The sequence below is a fragment of the Papaver somniferum genome, chromosome 2 (assembly GCF_003573695.1).
Source record: "Papaver somniferum cultivar HN1 chromosome 2, ASM357369v1, whole genome shotgun sequence".
In the NCBI taxonomy this organism is placed as follows: Eukaryota; Viridiplantae; Streptophyta; class Magnoliopsida; order Ranunculales; family Papaveraceae; genus Papaver; species Papaver somniferum.
Window position 1 is genome coordinate 138,373,348 of NC_039359.1, and position 20,137 is coordinate 138,393,484.

General features: G+C 36.1%; 1 pseudogene; it reads left to right on the forward strand.

Annotated features, from left to right (window-relative positions):
• Window positions 1-10: 10 nt before the first annotated feature.
• On the forward strand, window positions 11-18,254 carry LOC113354006 (annotated as a pseudogene).
• The last annotated feature ends 1,883 nt before the right edge of the window (window positions 18,255-20,137 follow it).

The following is a 20,137-nucleotide window of genomic DNA, read 5'->3' on the forward strand; positions in this document are numbered from 1 at the left end:
TTTTCAACAACTTCAATGGAGAAGTCTGGTTATGGAAATGATGGAATTTACAGATCTTTGAGACCACCTGTAAATCTACCTAAAGATCCAAACACTTCATTAGTCTCATTTCTATTCAGAAACTCAAGCTCTTATGCTGATAAAACCGCCATCATTGACATTGATTCTGGTGAATCATTAACATTTGAAGAATTGAAATCTATGGTCATTAAGGTTTCTAATGGTTTTGTCAAGTTGGGTATAAGAAAAGGTGATGTGGTTTTGATTATTGCCCCAAATTCTGCTCAGTTCGTTATATGTTTTCTAGGAATTGCTGCTATTGGTGCTATAGCTACTACTGTTAATCCTTCGTACACAACTGGTGAAATTTCAAAGCAAATCAAAGATTCTAAGCCGAAATTGATTGTTACTGTTGATCAGTTGTATGAAAAAGTTAAAGGGTTTGGTTTGCCATTTGTGATGTTGTGTTCTTCAAGTTCTTTATCTGGTTCAAAATTCACGGAATTTTCTAAGTTAGTTGAATTGTCTGGGCCGGTTTCGCGGAATTTTAGATTTGCTCCTGTCATGCAAACTGATACTGCTGCGTTACTGTACCCATCTGGTACTACAGGTACTAGTAAGGGTGTGGTATTAACACACAGAAATTTTATTGCTGCATCTCAATTTTTTTGCTCAGATCAGGATTGTAATGGAGAAATGCATAATGTGTTTCTTTGTGTCGTTCCAATGTTTCATATTGTGATCTCCAATATAGCGTATTCACAACTGCAGAGAGGGAATATGTTGGTTTCAATGGGAAAATTCCATTTACAAATGGTTTTGAGATCAGTGGAGAAATATAGAGTTACTCATTTATATGTTGTTCCTCCAATTATACTTGCTTTGGCCAAGGAAAGTTTTGTGAAGAATTATGATTTGTCATCTCTAAAGGTTCTTGGTTCTGGTGCGGCACCACTTGGGAAGGATATGATGGAAGAATGTGCAAAGAAGTTACCACATGTGCCAATTATTCAGGTAATTGTTGTGGGATGATTTTCAAATCACATTTCTTTTGATCACTTTGAAGGTATATTGTTCTTTTTTTTGATCCAAGAAAAGATTTTATTGATAGGTTAAGCAGTCACATGTTGTAGTTCTTTTGCAACTACGAACTGAATATCTCAGATGCATGATTTATATGGGCTGATACCAGTATTACTTAGAGGCTGATACCATTTAGCCGATCCAACGATGAGGATCGTTTTTTTTTATCATATATGAAATGTTATCATCCCTTAGTAGTGTTGGTATCAGCCCATATAAACGGTAGAATATTTTGGGATATTTCCTCGTCAAAATCAGAATCACTTCTTTCATTTCTTGTTTTTTTAGCTAAGAAGTCAGCTACACTGCCCTTAGTCCTACAAACCCACTTAAAGAACCAAAATCTGTAACTGTCTCCGGAAAATTTAATGTTAAAAATAACATTCTCATTCATCCAATGAACATAGGAGTTTTCCTCGTTTATGGATTTTATTAAAGATTCATTATCCGATTCAAAGACTACTCTTTCACAGCTTCCAGTAGCAGCCCATTCAACAGCTTCTTTCATGACTGGACATTCTAGCTGCTCCACTTCATTATCCTTTAGCATCCTTCCATTGAAATATGTCCCTCTGACTCCACAGCAGGCACCTGTAAAATTTCTATTAATTGGTCTAACATCACCTTGTAATGTTGCTTTAACAAATGATGCATCTATATTAATTTTACAATAATTATCAAGAGCATCACATCCTTGAACCTGCAATGATGTATTACTACTAACACTAGTGATACAATAACTATTGATTAAGCTTAGAATCCTCCCAACTGTTGACTGCCTATTTGGCTTGATGTTTTGAATGATAAGAGCACACCTATCTTTCCATATGAACCAAATAGTAGTCATTAGCAAATATAACTTATTAGTAATACTACTAATAATCCAACTGTTATGCGGAGATAGAATATTATTGGTATTAACATTCACTATTAGTCAAACGGATCTTGCACATCAAATAAAAAAAATGATCAAATGACTCAAGAGGATCATTACACAAACTACAATGCATATCAATATCACGTTTGTATCTAGAAATTTTCTGTCTAGTTAGGACAATATTTTTCAGACACTTTCACATAAACAATTTAGTCATGTGAGGAAGTTTTGTTTTCCATAGCTTTTTCCAAACACCTGTAGGAAACTTCCCGAGTCCACTGTGATCAGGTTGAGGGCCCTTGACCTAAACGAACTTTGGAGCAAATATTCGTCAGAATATCCAAGTTTAGAGCGTCATCTGGTCCTTGAGAGTGATAAGGTCGGATGGATGATTGCTCCTTTTGCTCTGTCACGTCGTAATGAGCTTTATCTTCTCCGGTGAGGTCGATTGCAGGCAGGATCCCGTCAGTGTTATTCTCAGCAGTTTTAGTACTCATTCTTTAGGAAACGTGTATCGATCTAGATTTGTTGGATCTATCCCTACAAGTAACTCCAAAGGAGTTTTCAGATAAGTCTGGATGTCAATTTGAGATTTTGCAAGATTCTGTTGAGTCTCCGGGAGTTCTCCTTGGTCCTTACCCAACGTTTTCAAGGATTAGCAGTAGATCTTTATGGAAATAGGTTACTGGGACGTTTCATTATGCAGGAAGAGATCACTAACCTATTCTCTAAGGTCAAACTCGAAATTAAGAGGAAGTGCTGGTAGGGATAACTCTCTCGACAAAATCTGTAATGGATTTACAAAGACTGAATCAATGAAACGTTTTTGTGTTTGGATTGGTGGAATCGACTTCCTTCCTAATAGTGACCATGATTAAGATCTATAACTGAGTGAACAACCTCCTACTGTGGTCGCCAAAAGTTACCTAAAATCGATGAGAGGCTAAAGTGGGATTCTAGGGTTTCTGAAAGTGAGTTACGGGAGGTTGAGCACGAACAATCTTCTCCTAAACCACGCACATTTTCCGTTAAAAGGATGTTTCAATCACATGAGAGGTTTAGAGCTGGTCTAAGGGAGGGAAGCAGACGAAGAGAGAGATCAGAGAATTCTAGGGTTTGGAGAAGAATTGCTCTGAGAGGTTATGAGAAAGATCGTGTTTTCTTGGAGAAATAGAGGACCTATTTATAATTGAATTCTCTAATCTCAGGTCGGTGAAGATAAGGATTGATTTCCTTGCCGTGCGGAGCAATTCTCCCATCTTTTCAGGAATATATAGAGATAATCTAGGTTGAGTTTATCTCATTATTCCACCGCCTTTACTCTCTTTTGCGGTGAAAAAATAAGTCGGGTATTTCTCACACGTGCCGTAGACTGCCAGAACAAATCCTAATTGTTATCACCCCATTTTTGTGAAGCTGAGTCAGCCTTTGTGATGATGTGTTGAGAGAAAGAAATATTTACTTTAGCCGAGTTGGCCAAGATAGAGAGATATTCTCCGATTTGTAAGAATGACTAGGATGAGTCACTTGAAAAGGCATGGGATGCTCCAGAATTCGTGTGTAGAGTCTGAAAAGGAGACTTGATTCCTACATGAGGCTCCTGCCTACCATGAGGAATATTCAGCCTTGTTTCAAATTTCCCGTGAGATTTGAATCTCTCTGAGAGTTTGTGGAGAGATGTGAATCTCTCTGGGATTTCGAGAAAAGATGTGAATCTTTCCGATATTTTGCAGAGAGATGTGAATCTCTCCGAGATTTTGAAGAGAGATTTGTATTTCTCCAAGATTTTGCAAAGAGATGTGAATCTCTCCGAGATTTTGCAGGGAGATTTGAATCTTTCTGAGGTTTTAAGGACGGATCAAAAGCTCTAGGAAGATTTTCTTAACGGATCTGAATCTCTCTGTGGTCAGCTGGGACTCGTCCTGAAGAGAGAGAAAAGGCTTTGTACGCCCGATTAATATCTCTGCGATACTTTGTCTCACTTGTCTTTGACCAGCGTATCTTGCAGAGATGTGCTAGGAATCAACTGTGTGTCCATATGATGGGGCCAACAAGACCAGTGTATCTCGAAAGGATGTTCTAGGAGTATGTCGAAAGGGACCGTAGGCAGAATAACTAGCGTATCCCGTGGGGATGTCCTAGGAGTTATTCGGAAACCTTAGTAAGTCGAGTTAGAGCCTAGAGCAGGCATGACCAGTGTATCTTGCGATGATGTACTATGAATCAGTCCTTGATCTCAAATAGGGTGAGTCGCTTACAGGAGACATGCATATCTCTGCTCTGGGTCATAAGTCCATGGTGGACGTTTTTACGCATCTACAGAGCCTACATGACCAACAATATCTCGTCGAGGATGTATACTAGGAATCATGGAATCACAATCAGTTGCGTCTCGTGAAGACATGATGGAATTGTGGTTGTTCGTGTTCATAAGTATGTCGGGGACGTTTTACGCTCTACAGAACCTACGTGACTAATATTATCTCGTCGTGGATGTGCGCTAGGAGTCACGACATCACGACTAGAAGTGTCTCGCGGGGACGTATCCTAGAAATCGTGGATATGAGTTCCTTGAGGACCAAGGGATTAATATCTCCCGTGAGAGTTGAATGTTATCTATGGTCTTGAAATTATACTTTTTCCCCTTATCCAAATTTCACCATCTACAGGTACCACAACTCACACTCTAGAAACTATTTTTATAGATAATATCTTTGCATCTGTAAATACCTTTTCACATCCAAGTGCTATTACCACTAAGCTTTTGTTGATGAAGAAAAGAGAATCATTGAAAGTCTCTAAATTCCTAAATCCTAGTCAACCTAATTGAAAAAGCGGGGGTCTAACAACACCACCCAATATTTCGCTTAGCAATCTGTATGGACTAACTCCGAAATACTTTGCTAGAGAATCAACTAGATACTCAGACTCCATCTAGATAAAAGTAACTCAAGGAGTTAATATCTCTCTCTTGATTTGATTTTACTCAAGCTAAAAACAATAGTGAGTCTTTATCAAATACAAGGAATACTTGGACGGTACCAAAGACCAATGTCCAAGGATCAATCAATATCAATTAACGACCAAAGATTGGATTTCCAATTGATGACCACGAACGCACAATCTGTATTATTTCAATTATATAAAATATAATGCGGAAAAGAAATAACACAGACACCAGAAATTTTGTTAACGAAGAAACCGCAAATGCAGAAACACCCCGGGACCTAGTCCAGATTGAATACACACTGTATTAAGCCGCTACAGACACTAGCCTACTGCAAACTAACTTCGGACTGGACTATAGTTGAACCCCAATCAGTCTCCCACCGATTCAAGGTACAGTTGCATTCCTACGCCTCTGATCCCAGCAGGATACTGCGCACTTGATTCCCTTAGCTGATCTCACCCACAACCAAGAGTTGCTGCAACCCAAAATCGCAGACTTGATAATAAACAAATCTGTCCCACACAGAAAAGTCTATTAAAGGATAAATCTGTCTCCCACAGATAAACCCTAGTTTTATTCCATCTTTTGACAAATCAAGGTGAATAAGAACCAATTGATAATCGGCCAGTCTTATATTCCCGAAGAACAACCTAGATTAATCAATCACCTCTCTACAAATCCTTCCTGACTACACAAGAGGATTGTCGAGGAATCACAAACAGTGAGACGAAGATGTTTGTGACTTCTTTGTCTTGCCTATCGGAGAACTCTCACTATCTCAAGTCAATCAATCGATTGTACTCGTACGATAGAAGATGCAAGATCAGATCACACAACTACGATAAAGTAGTATCAGTCTGGCTTCACAATCCCAATGAAGTCTTTAAGTCGTTAACCTGATTTTAGAGAAGAAAATCAAAGGTTAATGGAGATCGACTCTAGAGGGCGCACTAGTAGCACACAGACGTGTGGGGATTAGTTTTGCACAATGTTAGATGTCTCCTTTATATAATAGCCTTCAAATCAGGGTTTTGCCTTAGTTACAAAGCAATCCATATTCACCGTTAGATGAAAACCTGATTTAGATTCAAGCTAATATTTCTCAACCGTTAGATCGAAAAACCTAGCTTGTCACACACATTTTGGTAAACGTTTATTGGGTTCGTGAAAACTATGCCCAAACGTGTACGTGTATGTTGGTTCAACATAGTAACCCAAAAAGGTAAACCATATGAGCATTTCATATTAACTTTGTTCTTCTCCACCATAACTAGTTCAATTGACTCAAATGAACTAGTTAAAGAGTTGTTCAATTGCTATGAGATCTTATGTAACTACACAAGACACAATTGAAACAAAGATGATTCAATTCGATTGAATCGGCTCATGAACTTTATAGCCACGGTTTTCATAAAGCATTCCTTAGTAATTTAAGTTTCATGTTCAGAGAACATCTTTAGACCATAACCTCTTAAGTTCACAAACAAGTTCGCGGACTTAAGTTAATCGGTTGAGTTTTCCAAACTCAGCAGAAATTCTCGGAAAGAGAACTTACACCAGTTCGCGGACTTAGCACACAAACGAGTTTTGGAAAATCCATCAGAAATTCTCGATCGAGAACTTCCGTCAGTTCGCGGACTGAGTCTATGGACTGGGTTCGCGGACTTGGCAAGCCAATTCCACAATCCTTTCGATTTCTCTTGATCAACAAAGTTCGAAAACTTCGGTTCAAGGGATACATGGTTATGTAATTTACACTCTTATTTCAATCATTGAGACATTCTCAGAGGACGCTATGTAACCGTTATTCACAGACCGATTCACGTCAGAGCAATTCTCAAAGTGATTGAAACTTTTTATGACTTTCGTCACTAGGTGAAGATAAACTTGATCAAAGCGAAACGCTTTACCAACACATGATTTCGAGATATAGATAGGCGAGATATACTCAGCTCGAAATATCAAATGTCTATGATCTAGTCTATATAGCATACAACTTTTGTCTCATAAGAAGTAGGATATAGAAGAGATAGACAATTGAGTGATAGATAAGTTCAAGTATCCACATACCTTTTCGTTGATGAAGTTCCACGGTTCCTTGTATAGATCTTCGTCGTTATATGATGAATCTCCATGAAGTCCTTGAGCTCAACTACACTTTTCTATCCTAGTCTGAGACTTAGCTATGTAGGCTAGAAATCAAGATTTATAGTTTTGATCACTAACATTGACAAACATGCTTGAGATAGCAACACATGCGAGGTTGACCGGGCTATGCTCTAACAATCTCCCCCTTTGTCAATTTTAGTTACAAAACTATTAATACATATGGAATATAAAAAAGATAAACTTTAGTGGCTCCTATTCCATAGTCTAATCTTCAACGTTCCCTGAAATCTTCGTCCTTCCAAGTACTCCAATGATCCCAAAGGTTGTAAGTTTAGCACCATCGTTGTTGAAGATCCGTAGCTATAACAATGAGAGAAATCGAGATTTTCGATCATTATTATACAGTTTCATAGTATTATTATATAACATCAAAGTCCAATTGTATCACGACTTTAACAATAATACTACGGTGATATGTATCACTCCCCCTTAGTCAATACTCCATACCGATCATGGAAACCACTTCCCCTTACATAATGATCCGAAAACCATATGTATTTGTAGTGTGAACTACAATATTTCTCCCCCTTTTTGTCAACAAAATTGGCAAAGGTACAAGAATGGGATCATAATGAAATTTCCACAAGAGACATTTCATGACCAAAAGAAAAATACATACCAACTTAATTTAGATGCAATCTAATAGCCAAAGCTAACAACATTCATCAAGGAGTTTTAAGATACAAGATAACCCCTATAAAATTCCACATCCGCACTCCCCGCAAGATATTATCATTAAGCACAAGTTCAAAAGAACTCACCCCCATTTGATGTCATTCCCGAGAGAACAACAAGAGCGACCTTAATTTCGAAAGAAAAGAATGATTTTTTTAATTTGGACACTAAAAACCATGAGAATGATTTTCTATATCCAAAATTCAACCAAATTAACCACAAGTAAACCCATGATTAATTCAATTGGAATACGCAACTAAATCAAACCACAAAAGTGATCAATTTAATTGAAAGTGCTCAACATAAGTAAACTCACGGAGCTACGATTAAGTCAATCACACGGAGATGACTAACTTAACCGTTCAAATACTCAACATAAGGAATATACGACTACATTAACCAATAGAACATGATAGTGTAGCCTTTCATATACTCAACACAAGAACTTGTGGAATATACGAAAACTCAACTAGATTAATTACAAGAGAACCTATAATTAATCTAATTGGAATACAAATAACCTAACTAATCACCGAAGTAATCAATTTAACTATTTTGGGCTCAACATAAAAGAACTTATGGAACCCCGACTAAGTTCATCATAGAATATGACAACCTTAACCGTACATGTACTCAACATAAGAAAGAAAACTTATGGAGTACTAACTAAATAACCAAACTAGTTGATTAATTTAGTTCCTAATGCTCGACATATATCATCTCATGGAGCAACCAATAAAGCCAAGGTAAATCGACTTAGTTGTAAGGTGCTCAACATAAGACATACAATGGAGCCTTCACGGTAAAACATAATAAAATGGATCAATGAAGATCAATACCGTGGATAACATACAAGGATCTATTCTATTTTCCATCATAACGACATAACATACTTTATCCTTGTTTAACAAAAGATTTTATCCTATTTTCCATCAAATACATGACTGCATAGGCATAACTTTTGTATATGTCAAAAGTCCATTCGTCCTTTCATCAATACGAATACCGATTCATGAACGACTTTACTTTTGATCGCAATATGGGAACTTCAAGTTCACGGACGCAAACACTACATATCCCATAAAAGTATTGCAATATCACAAACCATTAAAATACTGCAATAAACATCATCCTCCAAATATTTTTAGAATTTAAAACCAATAAACCTAAAAAATAACATAAGAAGATGAAAACAAAAATAACTATGTGTACTCACAATCATCGCTATTCAAAGCACTAGTTATTCTTCTAACTAATCCAAAAAGAAGACATCCTAGGCGACAATGCCTTTGAGAAGTTCAGCATCATTCCCGAACTCCTTGTTGTCAACAGCCATTGGAACATATGGTTCACGAAGATAGGAGTTTATATCAACGAACTGTCTTGGTTGATTATGTTGTACCAGGGCTCTCTGAATTTCTAAGGACTTTGACACAAAAGCCTTTATTTCACGAATCTCCTTTCTTACTTCCTTCAACTCATCAAGAACATCGGAGAACTTCTGAGAGTTAGAAGGCACAACCCTGGGATTTCTTGTATTCCTTCTTTTTCTTTTCAGGGACTTAGAAACAGGAGATTTTTCTTTTTCCTTGATTGAAGATTTAACAATCATGTTGACATCCTTTCCATCTGACATGGTGCTTTGAGAACAGTTATAAACAATTGGATTTATGTGATTGAATCACTTAACTCAACAAGCAATCTTATATAGGATGTCAAAAAGGAAAAAGGAATGTAGGGTTCGAAACCTATTGACAGGTTCGTATACGCCCAACTCTAAAACCCTATAAAGGGTAGAATTTTTGATAATAACCCTTTATTTTATTTGATAGACAGAACATAACAAATCTAAGAAAAGAAGGAAATACTTTACTGAAGCCTGAATTCAGCACTCAATCTTGTCTCTTTTCAATCAGGTACATGAGACAAGATTTTCCCAACAACACAATCAAGTTGTGTTGCGATGAACAACGATTTGTCCATCTTTTTCCTCAAGGGAGGAATCTTCAGACTTCTGTCTATCAAAACGATTCGACCATACTTTCTTTTCAAATGGTCTTACTCTATCCCTGGAAACCAACTTCTTAGACGAAGATAAGATCATACATACCTCGGCGGTCTTCGAGCAAGTTTCAGCTTCCTTGCTAATCGATCTGCTCTTCGTTGAAGTTTGCTGGCGTGCCTTATTTGGTGCTTGTACTTGTAACACCTTGATAGTTCGTGTCCCTTCATCGAACAAAACGAGCACATCAAACTTGGATATTATTAAGGCATCTGAGATGTGCAAGCAGCTAGACATACAGTAGATCCTGAAACATTACTGACAGGGTTCCCAGTTAGAGAATTTTCCAGCTTGATTGGGTTCCCTTCTTCTCCGAACCCATTGAGGTTGATATATGTATTGCTACAAGTATCAAAATCGATGTTTTCACCAAGGAGCCCTACACTTGATTTCCTATCTTCATCGGAATCATAGGTTTCAGACATTTCATCAAGTGTTACAGCTAGACCTTTGTTCCCAGTGTATTTTCTACGATTTGGGCATTCGTTAGCAAAATGGCCAAAAACCTTACACTTAAAGTACTGAGGAATGTCCTCGTCATCAACCTCGTCAGCATCCCTGTTTTTAGGAGGTACGCGACCGTGAGGTTTGTCTGATGACCTAGTTTTGTCTCTTGAAAACCGTTTACTTCTCTTCAACAGAAGATCCCTAAACTGTCTTGTGATCAAGGAGACCGACTTGTCAAGGTCTTCATCTGAAAAATCATTCTCAGACTGATCATCCTCAGAGACATGAACACTTTTACCTTTGGCAAGTATTTTAATGCTCTTCTGTGCTTTAAAGGAAGCATCCTTACCGACTTTGGATGTATGCTCATGGTCAAAGATCTTTAGCTTCCTAACCGAGGTGTTTCTGGAAAGATTATTGAGGTTATTTCCTTCAACGATGGCATGCTTCTTATACTCGTATCTAGATGACAGCGATCTGAGAATTTTCATCACAATGTCCTTTTCAGGTAGTCTTACCCAATGCAAAAGATGAATTAACAATTTCAGACACTTTGTGATTAAACTCATCAAATGTTTCTTCATCTTCCATACGAAGGTTCTCCCAATCGGAATTAAGGTTTTAAAACCTAGCTTCCTTTTCACTGGAGTTTCCTTCAAATACGGTTTCTAAGATATCCCAAGCATCTTTAGACCTAGTGCAATTAGACACATGGTGTTGAAGACTTGGGGCAATGGCATGTATTGATAGCATTTAACCCTTCAGAATTCTGCTTCGCAGCAAGAATCTTGGCAACATTATATTCACCAATTTTCTTGGGAACAGTTCCGTCTCCAGCTGCAACAACGGGCGCATCATAACCATTCACCACATATATCCATGATTGAAAATCACGTGATTGAAGAAAATCTCGCATAACAATTTTTCCAGCATAAGTAATTAGAGCCATCGAAGACTGGTGGTACGTTAATAGAGATAACACCTTTGTCCATAGAGTCAGATCACTACAAACACAGACTGATGAGGTCTTAAACGTGTTTGCCTGCTCTGATACCAATTGAAAAAGCGGGGGTCTAACAACACCACCCAATATTTCGCTTAGAAATCTGTATGGACTAACTCCTAAATACTTTGCTAGAGAATCAACTAGACAATCAGACTCAATCTAGATAAAAGTATCTCAAGGAGTTAATATCTCTCTCTTGATTTGGTTTTTACTCAAGCTAAAAACAATAGAAAGTCTTTATCAAATACAAGGAATACTTGGACGGTACCAAAGACCAATGTCCAAGGATCAATCAATATCAATCAACAACCAAAGATTGGATTTCCAATTGATGATCACGAACGCACAATATGTATTATTTCAATTATACAAAATATAATGCGGAAAAGAAATAACACAGACACCAGAAATTTTGTTAACGAGGAAACCACAAATGCAGAAAAACCCCGGGACCTAGTCCAGATTGAATACACATTGTATTAATCCGCTACAGACACTAGCCTACTGCAAACTAACTTCGGTCTGGACTATAGTTGAACCCCAATCAGTCTCCCACCAATTCAAGGTACAGTTGCACTCCTACGCCTCTGATCCCAGCAGGATACTGCGCACTTGATTCCCTTAGCTGATCTCACCCACAACCAAGAGTTGCTGCAACCCAATATCGCAGACTTGATAATAAACAAATCTGTCCCACACAGAAAAGTCTATTAAAGGATAAATCTGTCTCCCACAGATTAACCGTAGTTTTGTTCTGTCTTTTGATAAATCAAGGTGAACAGGAACCAATTGATAATCCGGTCTTATATTCCCGAAGAACAGCCTAGATTAATCAATCACCTCTCTACAATCCTTCCTGACTATACAAGCGTATTGTCGAGGAATCACAAACAGTGAGACGAAGATGTTTGTGACTTCTTTATCTTGCCTATCGGAGAACTCTCACGATCTCAAGTCAATCAATCGATTGTACTCGTACGATAGAAGATGCAAGATCAGATCACACAACTACGATAAAGTAGTATCGGTCTGGATTCACAATCCCAATGAAGTCTTTAAGTCGTTAACCTGATTTTAGAGAAGAAAATCAAAGGTTAATGGAGATCGACTATAGCGGGCGCACTAGTAGCACACATACGTGTGGGGATTAGTTTTGCACAATTCTAGATGTCTCCTTTATATAGACTTCAAATCAGGGTTTTGCCTTAGTTACAAAGTAATCCATATTCACCGTTAGATGAAAACCTGATTTAGATTCAAGCTAATATTTCTCAACCTTTAGATCGAAAAACCTAGCATGTCACACACATTTTGGTAAACGTTTACTGGGTTCGTGAAAACCATGCCCAAACGTGTACGTGTATGTTGGTTCAACATAGTAACCCAAAAAGGTCAACCATATGAGTATTTCATATTAACCTTGTTCTTCTCCACTATAACTAGTTCAATTGACTCAAATGAACTAGTTAAAGAGTTGTTCAATTGCTATGAGATCTTATGTAACTACACAAGACACAATTGAAACAAAGATGATTCGATTCGATTGAATCGGCTCATGAACTTTATAGCCACGGTTTGCATAAAGTATTCCTTAGTAATTTAAGTTTCATGTTCAGAGCACATCTTTAGATCATAACCTCTTAAGTTCACAAACAAGTTCGCGGACTTAAGTTAATCGGTTGAGTTTTCCAAACTCAGCAGAAATTCTCGGAAAGAGAACTTCCGCCAGTTCGCGGACTGGGTTCACGGACTGAGTTCGCGGACTTAGCACACAAACGAGTTTTGGAAATCCAGCAGAAATTCTCGGTCGAGAACTTCCGTCAGTTCGCGAACTGAGTCTGCGGACTGGGTTCGCGGACTTGGCAAGCCAATTCCACAATCCTCCCGATTTCTCTTGATCAATAAAGTTCAAAAACTTCGGTTCAAGGAATACATGGTTATGTAATCTAAACTCTTATTTAAATCATTGATACATTCTCAGAGGACGCTATGTAGCCGTTATTCACATATCGATTCATGTCAGAGCAATTCTCAAAGTGATTGAAACTTTTCATGACTTTCGTCATTAGGTGAAGATAAACTTGATCAAAGCGAAACGCTTTACCAACACATGATTTCGAGATATAGATAGGAGAGATATACTCGGCTCGAAATATCAAATGTGTATGATCTAGTCTATATAGCATACGACTTTTGTCTCATAAGAAGTAGGAGGTAGAAGAGATAGAATTTTGAGTGATAGATAAGTTCAAGTCTCCACATACCTTTTTGTTGATGAAGTTCCACGGTTCCTTGTATAGATCTTCGTCGTTGTATGATGAATCGCCATGAAGTCCTAGAGCTCAATTACACTTTTCTATCCTAGTCCGAGACTTAGCTATGTAGGCTAGAAATCAAGACTTATAGTTTTCATCACTAACATTGACAAACATGCTTTAGATAGCAACACATGCGAGGTTGACCGGGCTATGCTCTAACACTAATTCCTTAGGCTTATTCATATTTGACCAAGAGATGAACTTAATCCCTTTGTTAGCCTTATGCCCCCATCGAAAATTCTTTTGAAGTCAAGTATACTAATATAAGTAGTTGGAATCTTGAAACATCCCATTTGGTAAGTGGGTAAAGATTTAAGAACATATTTGACTGTAGTGGTTCAACCATCTTGGTTTAAAGAGATAATAACCCAATTCCTAAGTCTGGCGTCACAAGATTGAGCAATAGGATCTAAATATCTTCATAATTACTAACCTGAGTCATATTAAGAGATTTAGCAAGATCTGCACAAGCTCCATGACTCAAATTATTACTATAATAGACACATGATTTATCAAAGTTTAAAAGTTGTCCAGATTACATACCAAACTTCTGAAATATGTCCATTATGTTATGAATATTCTGTATATTATCTTTATATAAAATCAAATTGTCATCAACAAACATCAGGTGAATGATGGGATGGGCTTTCCTAGCAGCTTTAACACCACAAATAACTTTATCCATAAAACTTCTGGATAAATTCCATAAAAAGAATAAAAAAATATATGAGGATAGAGGATCCCATTGTCTTATGCTTCTAAAAGGAGTAAACTGTTGACATTGAGAACCATTTAAAAGCACACTTACACTGGTAGTAGAAATACATTGCATAATCAAGTTGCATAAAACATTGTTAAAACCAAATTTCTCAAGAACTTTAATGAGCGAAGACCATTCAAGCCTATCAAAAGCTTTTGTCATATCAAGTTTCAAGGCCATTGTGCCACCGAAACCTTCTTTTTGTTTCATCGTGTGAATCATTTCATGTGCAACAATGATCTCATAATAAATAGATCTCCCTGGGATAAATGAAGCTTGATAAAGAGATATAAGCTTCTTAAGGAAATGTCTAATTCTGTTGGCAAGATTTTTTGAGATAATTTTGTAAGTCACGCTACAAAGACCAATAGGTCTAAAACCGGAAGCCACTTTCGGCTCTTTAGTTTTAGGGATAAGAAAAATATATGTTTTGCTTAAATTTTAGGCATGAAACCACACTCAAAAAACTTTTGAACCACAACAATGACATCCTTACCAACCAAATCCCATTGAGTTTGATACAAGCCGGCCTGAAATCCATCTGGACTAGGGGATATCCAAGCTGACATACTCTTAACTATACTTTCAATCTCCTTATTAGTAGGAACAACAACAAGGTAATCATTATTAGCACTAGTTATCGCAACAGGTATAATATCAAAAACATCGTCATCAAAAGTGGGATTAATTGTGCAACTAATAAAACTAAAATGATTTGTTAGAATGCTACAGATTTCATTTCTATCATTATGCCATATTCCTTAAGAATCACAGAGGGAACTAAAATTGTTTGTGTGCATTCTATTATTCACAAGAAAATGAAAATATCTTGTATTATTGTCCATATCTAGAATAGTTATATCCCTAGATTTTTCGCTATAAAACTCAGTTTGAATATGTACTAACTTTCAAGGTCATTTGTAAGAGCCTTATTTGCATATGTTGATTATTAGAGCAAGAAGGATTCTGAACAAAATCAAGTTGAGATTGCAAATTATTGATAAATTTTTTTTTTGTATATCACTTATTCTAGTACTTTGAAGTTTGTAGTTTAACTTGAAGATGGAGTACTATTAGTGTTAATATTCCAATTTGATTTTAGAGTATCCTTAAAGGTATCATGTCTAAGACAAGTACTGAAGAACTTAAATGGTCTCCAAAGATTACAAGAATAGGATCTGTTAGTAACAGATATAAGACAATGACCAGTTCCCACAAATTTTAAGTGAAAAAGTTATGCATAAGGAAAAATCAAGGTCCAATCATTGTATCCTAAATCCATATCGATCCTAACCTTTCTAGTACCGGAACTAAAGTTATTATTGGTCCAAGTGTAGTCTCTTCCTTAATTCCCAATGTATATTACACCACTGTCCATCACCTTATTATAAGTTTGAGTTTCCTATTACTGGTCATGGTTGTCTCACATCCTTACTAAGTTCATATATGAAATTATATTTATCCTTTTTAGGATTAGTATAAGTTGAACCATACATGAAGGAAATCAAAACTTCAGGTTTTCTAACATCAAGTCTAACAACAACATAAATTATATTATCAGCAGCAGAGACAATGTCACAACTAATTCTATCCTTCTACTTGAAAATTAAACCACCAGCATATCCCACTCAATATATGCACTCATAATTATGATAATGGACAGTTTGAGCAACAATGGTCATTCTGCTCTCATCTAATCTTAGTTTCACAAAGAAATATGATCTAGATTTTGAGTTTTAATATGGTTGTAAAATTGTTGCTTTGTGAAAGTATTAGCAATGCCTTGCATATTCCAAGCAAAAATTTCATATGTAAGTTGAATTTTCTTTTTAAAGAGATAACAAAAATATGGGAATGCCTGAAAATTACCTGATTTCCCCCCCCACAATGTTGAGCCTCTGTGTTGGGAACCTTTTTTGTGCTTCTCAATTTTTATAAAATATATTTATTTTGTAAAGACATTTCTTCAGCCTTTTGAATTGACTTAAGAGAAAATATTTGCCATTTCATATCTGTTTGCGTTTGTTTTTTAAAGGTTTATGGTATGACAGAGACATGTGGAATTATTTCTATTGAAAATCCATATGAGGGAGTCCGGAACTCCGGTTCAACAGGAAACCTTGTCCCAGGAGTTGACAAAATTGTTAGTGTAGGAACAATGAATCTCGGTGAAATATGGGTTCGAGGCCAAAATATGATGCAAGGTGAACCATAAATGTGTTTCAGCATATGTTTCTCTTTTTATATGTATTATTTTGCGTGTGTAATTGTATATTCTGTTGGAAGTTGGAACCTTCACGGTTTTAATTCAAAGATTGAGGTCCATTTGATAATTTTGTATATCTTAAAAATTGATTTTTTTTTGTTTAATTTGATTATGAAAAGTACCCAAAAATGCATGTCCTGATTCATAGTGCAAGGCATGTGCATAAGCAATATATCTTGTTTAAATGAGTTTATGTGGAGTCACAACAGATAGAGTTTTTGAAAACGGTACGTTAAATTATAAATGCTGGCTTTGGCCTATTTTAGAGTAATGTATTTTCTCAAAGAGTTTCTTTTCACTTCTATATGATGCAGGGAACAAGCTGATTATCTATATTTTTAGGGATATTTTGTAGACTAGTTGATTTTGATCACTTGTGTTTTCTTCACGCCATTTAAGACCTTACCACGACTATCTTATATCGTCCTTACTTATTAGTTATCACTAAGTTTCTTACCATAGATTGATATAATTATTATCACTGATTTTTAACATGTACAGGTTATCTCAACAATCCACGATAAACCAAGTTAATTATATATAATCAAGGTTAGCTCCACACTGGAGATCTTGGGTATTTTGATGACCGAGGACAACTTTTTGTTGTCGACATAATTAAAGAACTTATCAAGTATAAAGGATTTCGGGTAACATATTAGTCAGTGAATACTTCATAATTTTTTGTGGAGAAGGGTATCGGATATTTCGAAGGGTGATGAAGGCAACCTTTTCGTAGAATATTTTGCATATAATCTCCTTAAGAACGATTTCTTTTTCATTGTTAATTATTTTGTTGTGAAAATTTGGGTCTGTCTGGGTATTATTTGACGAAATAGTAGATTCAACACAATGCTACCCTGTATTTGCTTTTGGAGAGTTAACCATCACTAAAGTCTTTCTGATTCATTTATATCGACCAGTGACCACATAATTTACATCAGTTTTTGTTCTTGTTGAATTATTTATTGATATTCATGATTTTTCTATACATTGCACCGGCCGATCTTGAAGGACTGCTAGTTTCTCACCCCGAAATACTAGATGCAGTTGTCATCCCGTAAGTTTGAGAAGTAGATTATCCATAAATATCATTCTTAAGGCTAGCTAGTAGCATTAGTTGAAAAATGATTACCCATTGAGAATTTTTAGTTAAACTTTTATATTATTATTACCAATTCCAGATATCCTGATGTTGAAGCTGGTGAGGTCCCAACTGCATATGTTGTACGCGTGTCCAACAGCTCATTGAGCGAAGTAGATGTTCAGAAATTTATTGAATCCCAGGTGGATGTTGACGAACTTCTATTTATCTTAATTTATGAACCTGCTGGAAAAAAAGTGAAAGATACATTATATATATATATTATCATTTATTTTTTTGAAAGTCACACGACGTCCAGTGGTTTGCTTAGATTGAGTATTTATACATGGTATATGTATTAACGAATTTATGGTTTGTCTAGATTGAGTATATTATATGTAGTATATGTATTAACAAAGAAGTGTTTTGTGTGTGGTTTGTTACAGGTAGCACCATTCAAAAGATTACGCAAAGTAACATTTATAAGTAGTGTCCCGAAAACAGTTTCTGGAAAAATCTTCAGAAGAGAGATTATCGATAAGGTTCGGTCCGGTATTTGATGCTAAGAAAGATTATACAACACCACACTTCAGTGATCCTAGCGTATTATATATACATTTATCTCAACAATAAAGTTAATTGAACTTTTGAATTTTTCTGGAAAACCTAAGTCGAAGATTTGGGTTTCGTAGAAACTCATTGTTAAGATGGCTTGTATTATAAAACCCATAATTAAATTTAATAGCCAAAAACCACGTCTTTATGTTAAACATTTTTGTTGTAATTTGAATTTTGGCATTTTTATATTGGCAAATCAAATATTACAAAAATTTTCTTCTTTCGTTAATGACGCTTTAAAGGAAGCATTATTTGGAGGATACTCATGGTTAAATTGGGCCGAGTTTTGGCATAAGGGGAGGTTTTGAGTGGTAAAAATACCACATTATCCTTTATCCGTTTTCCTAATAAAATGTTAAAAAGAAAAACAAAACCTAAAACCTTAATCATTATCCTTTTGTATCCCCCATTCTCCTCAGCTTCTTCTTCTTCTTCTTTTGTCGATTCCAAAAATTTCTTCGTCAATTAATATTTTCTATAAAAATGAGTCAAACGAAACAATGTTTTACGCCTTGCCCCAATCTTGGAGTCGCGAATACGGCTAAAAATAAATCAAAACAACATTTCAAAGAAAGACTACATGCAATTGCAAATCAAGAAGATGAAGAAGATTTAGAAGCTCAACCTCTTAGTAAAATCATTCCGGTGAGAAGGTAAGTGATTCCCATTTGTTTTTTTAGTGTTTTGACCGATTTGAACTCTTTCTTTTTTAGGTTTAAAATATAAAAAATTAGATTTTCAATTTCAGTAATAGGGTAAAATTCGGCATCAATTGGATGATAAATGCAATGCCAACGATTACTGTCGTATTGATTTTTTTTTGTCGGTATTGATTTATCAATGAATACAATACTTACTCAACTATAAAGCCTTGGAAATTTTTGGCATGTTCGAAGTCGGCATTGGTTTATTAGTGAACACCACCTCGACTATTTCACCAGATCTCTAGTGTCAAAATATCTTCAGTTGGCATTGTCAATTAAAATCCTAACATTATCGACTACACATTACAACAATCGGTAGTGATGAAAATTTAAAACAATACCGACCGTTGGTGAAATTGTCTGGATTGAAATCTACAACTGTCGGCATTGTCGATATGGAATGCTCAATGTCGATTGATGTATATTCAATGACGTATGATATTGTTTCAGTACCGACTTTGTTTTGTTTTAATCCGTCTTTTGTTTTTTGTCAATGCCGATTTTAGTTTGTAAAATGCATAGTTTTCTTGGCTTGATGGATAGTTTCCTGTGTATGTCATATGATTTAGGACCAAAAGAAAATCTACAAGATAAAATGAAGTTGTATCCGCTGAGAAAAGAGCTAAGGAAGTTGGGACTAATGTTAAGAGAGGATCAAAGGAACTTGCATCTTTGAAAGGAAATGACGTTATTGTCTCTCCTGAGTTCATTCCTCCTTGTCATGGCCGCCACAAATGTTTGGGGGGGAAAACAATGGTGGTACTAACCTATCAATCTGTGAACTCAGTGAGATGAGTTGCGAGGAAGTTCTCAAGTTGTTTGGTAGATTTTAGGTTGAGGGTTTTTGAAAATTTTGCAGTTTGTATTGGGTTTTCTGTGGTGGTGAGCCTGACTTTTCCAGGGAGCTACACACCTTTTTATTTTAAGCCTAGTCCAAATTTAGTAACTATATTTTAACTCGTTATTATCAAGTTAGAGATTTTGCTGGATATATGTTGCTCTCCAATTACAAGTTTAGAAATTACGATTAAAGTTTGGGATGGGGTAGTAATTTATGTATGCATGTATACATCCTTATCCGTCATTTCTACTCTAGCCGTCATTATTTTATTAGTATCCAT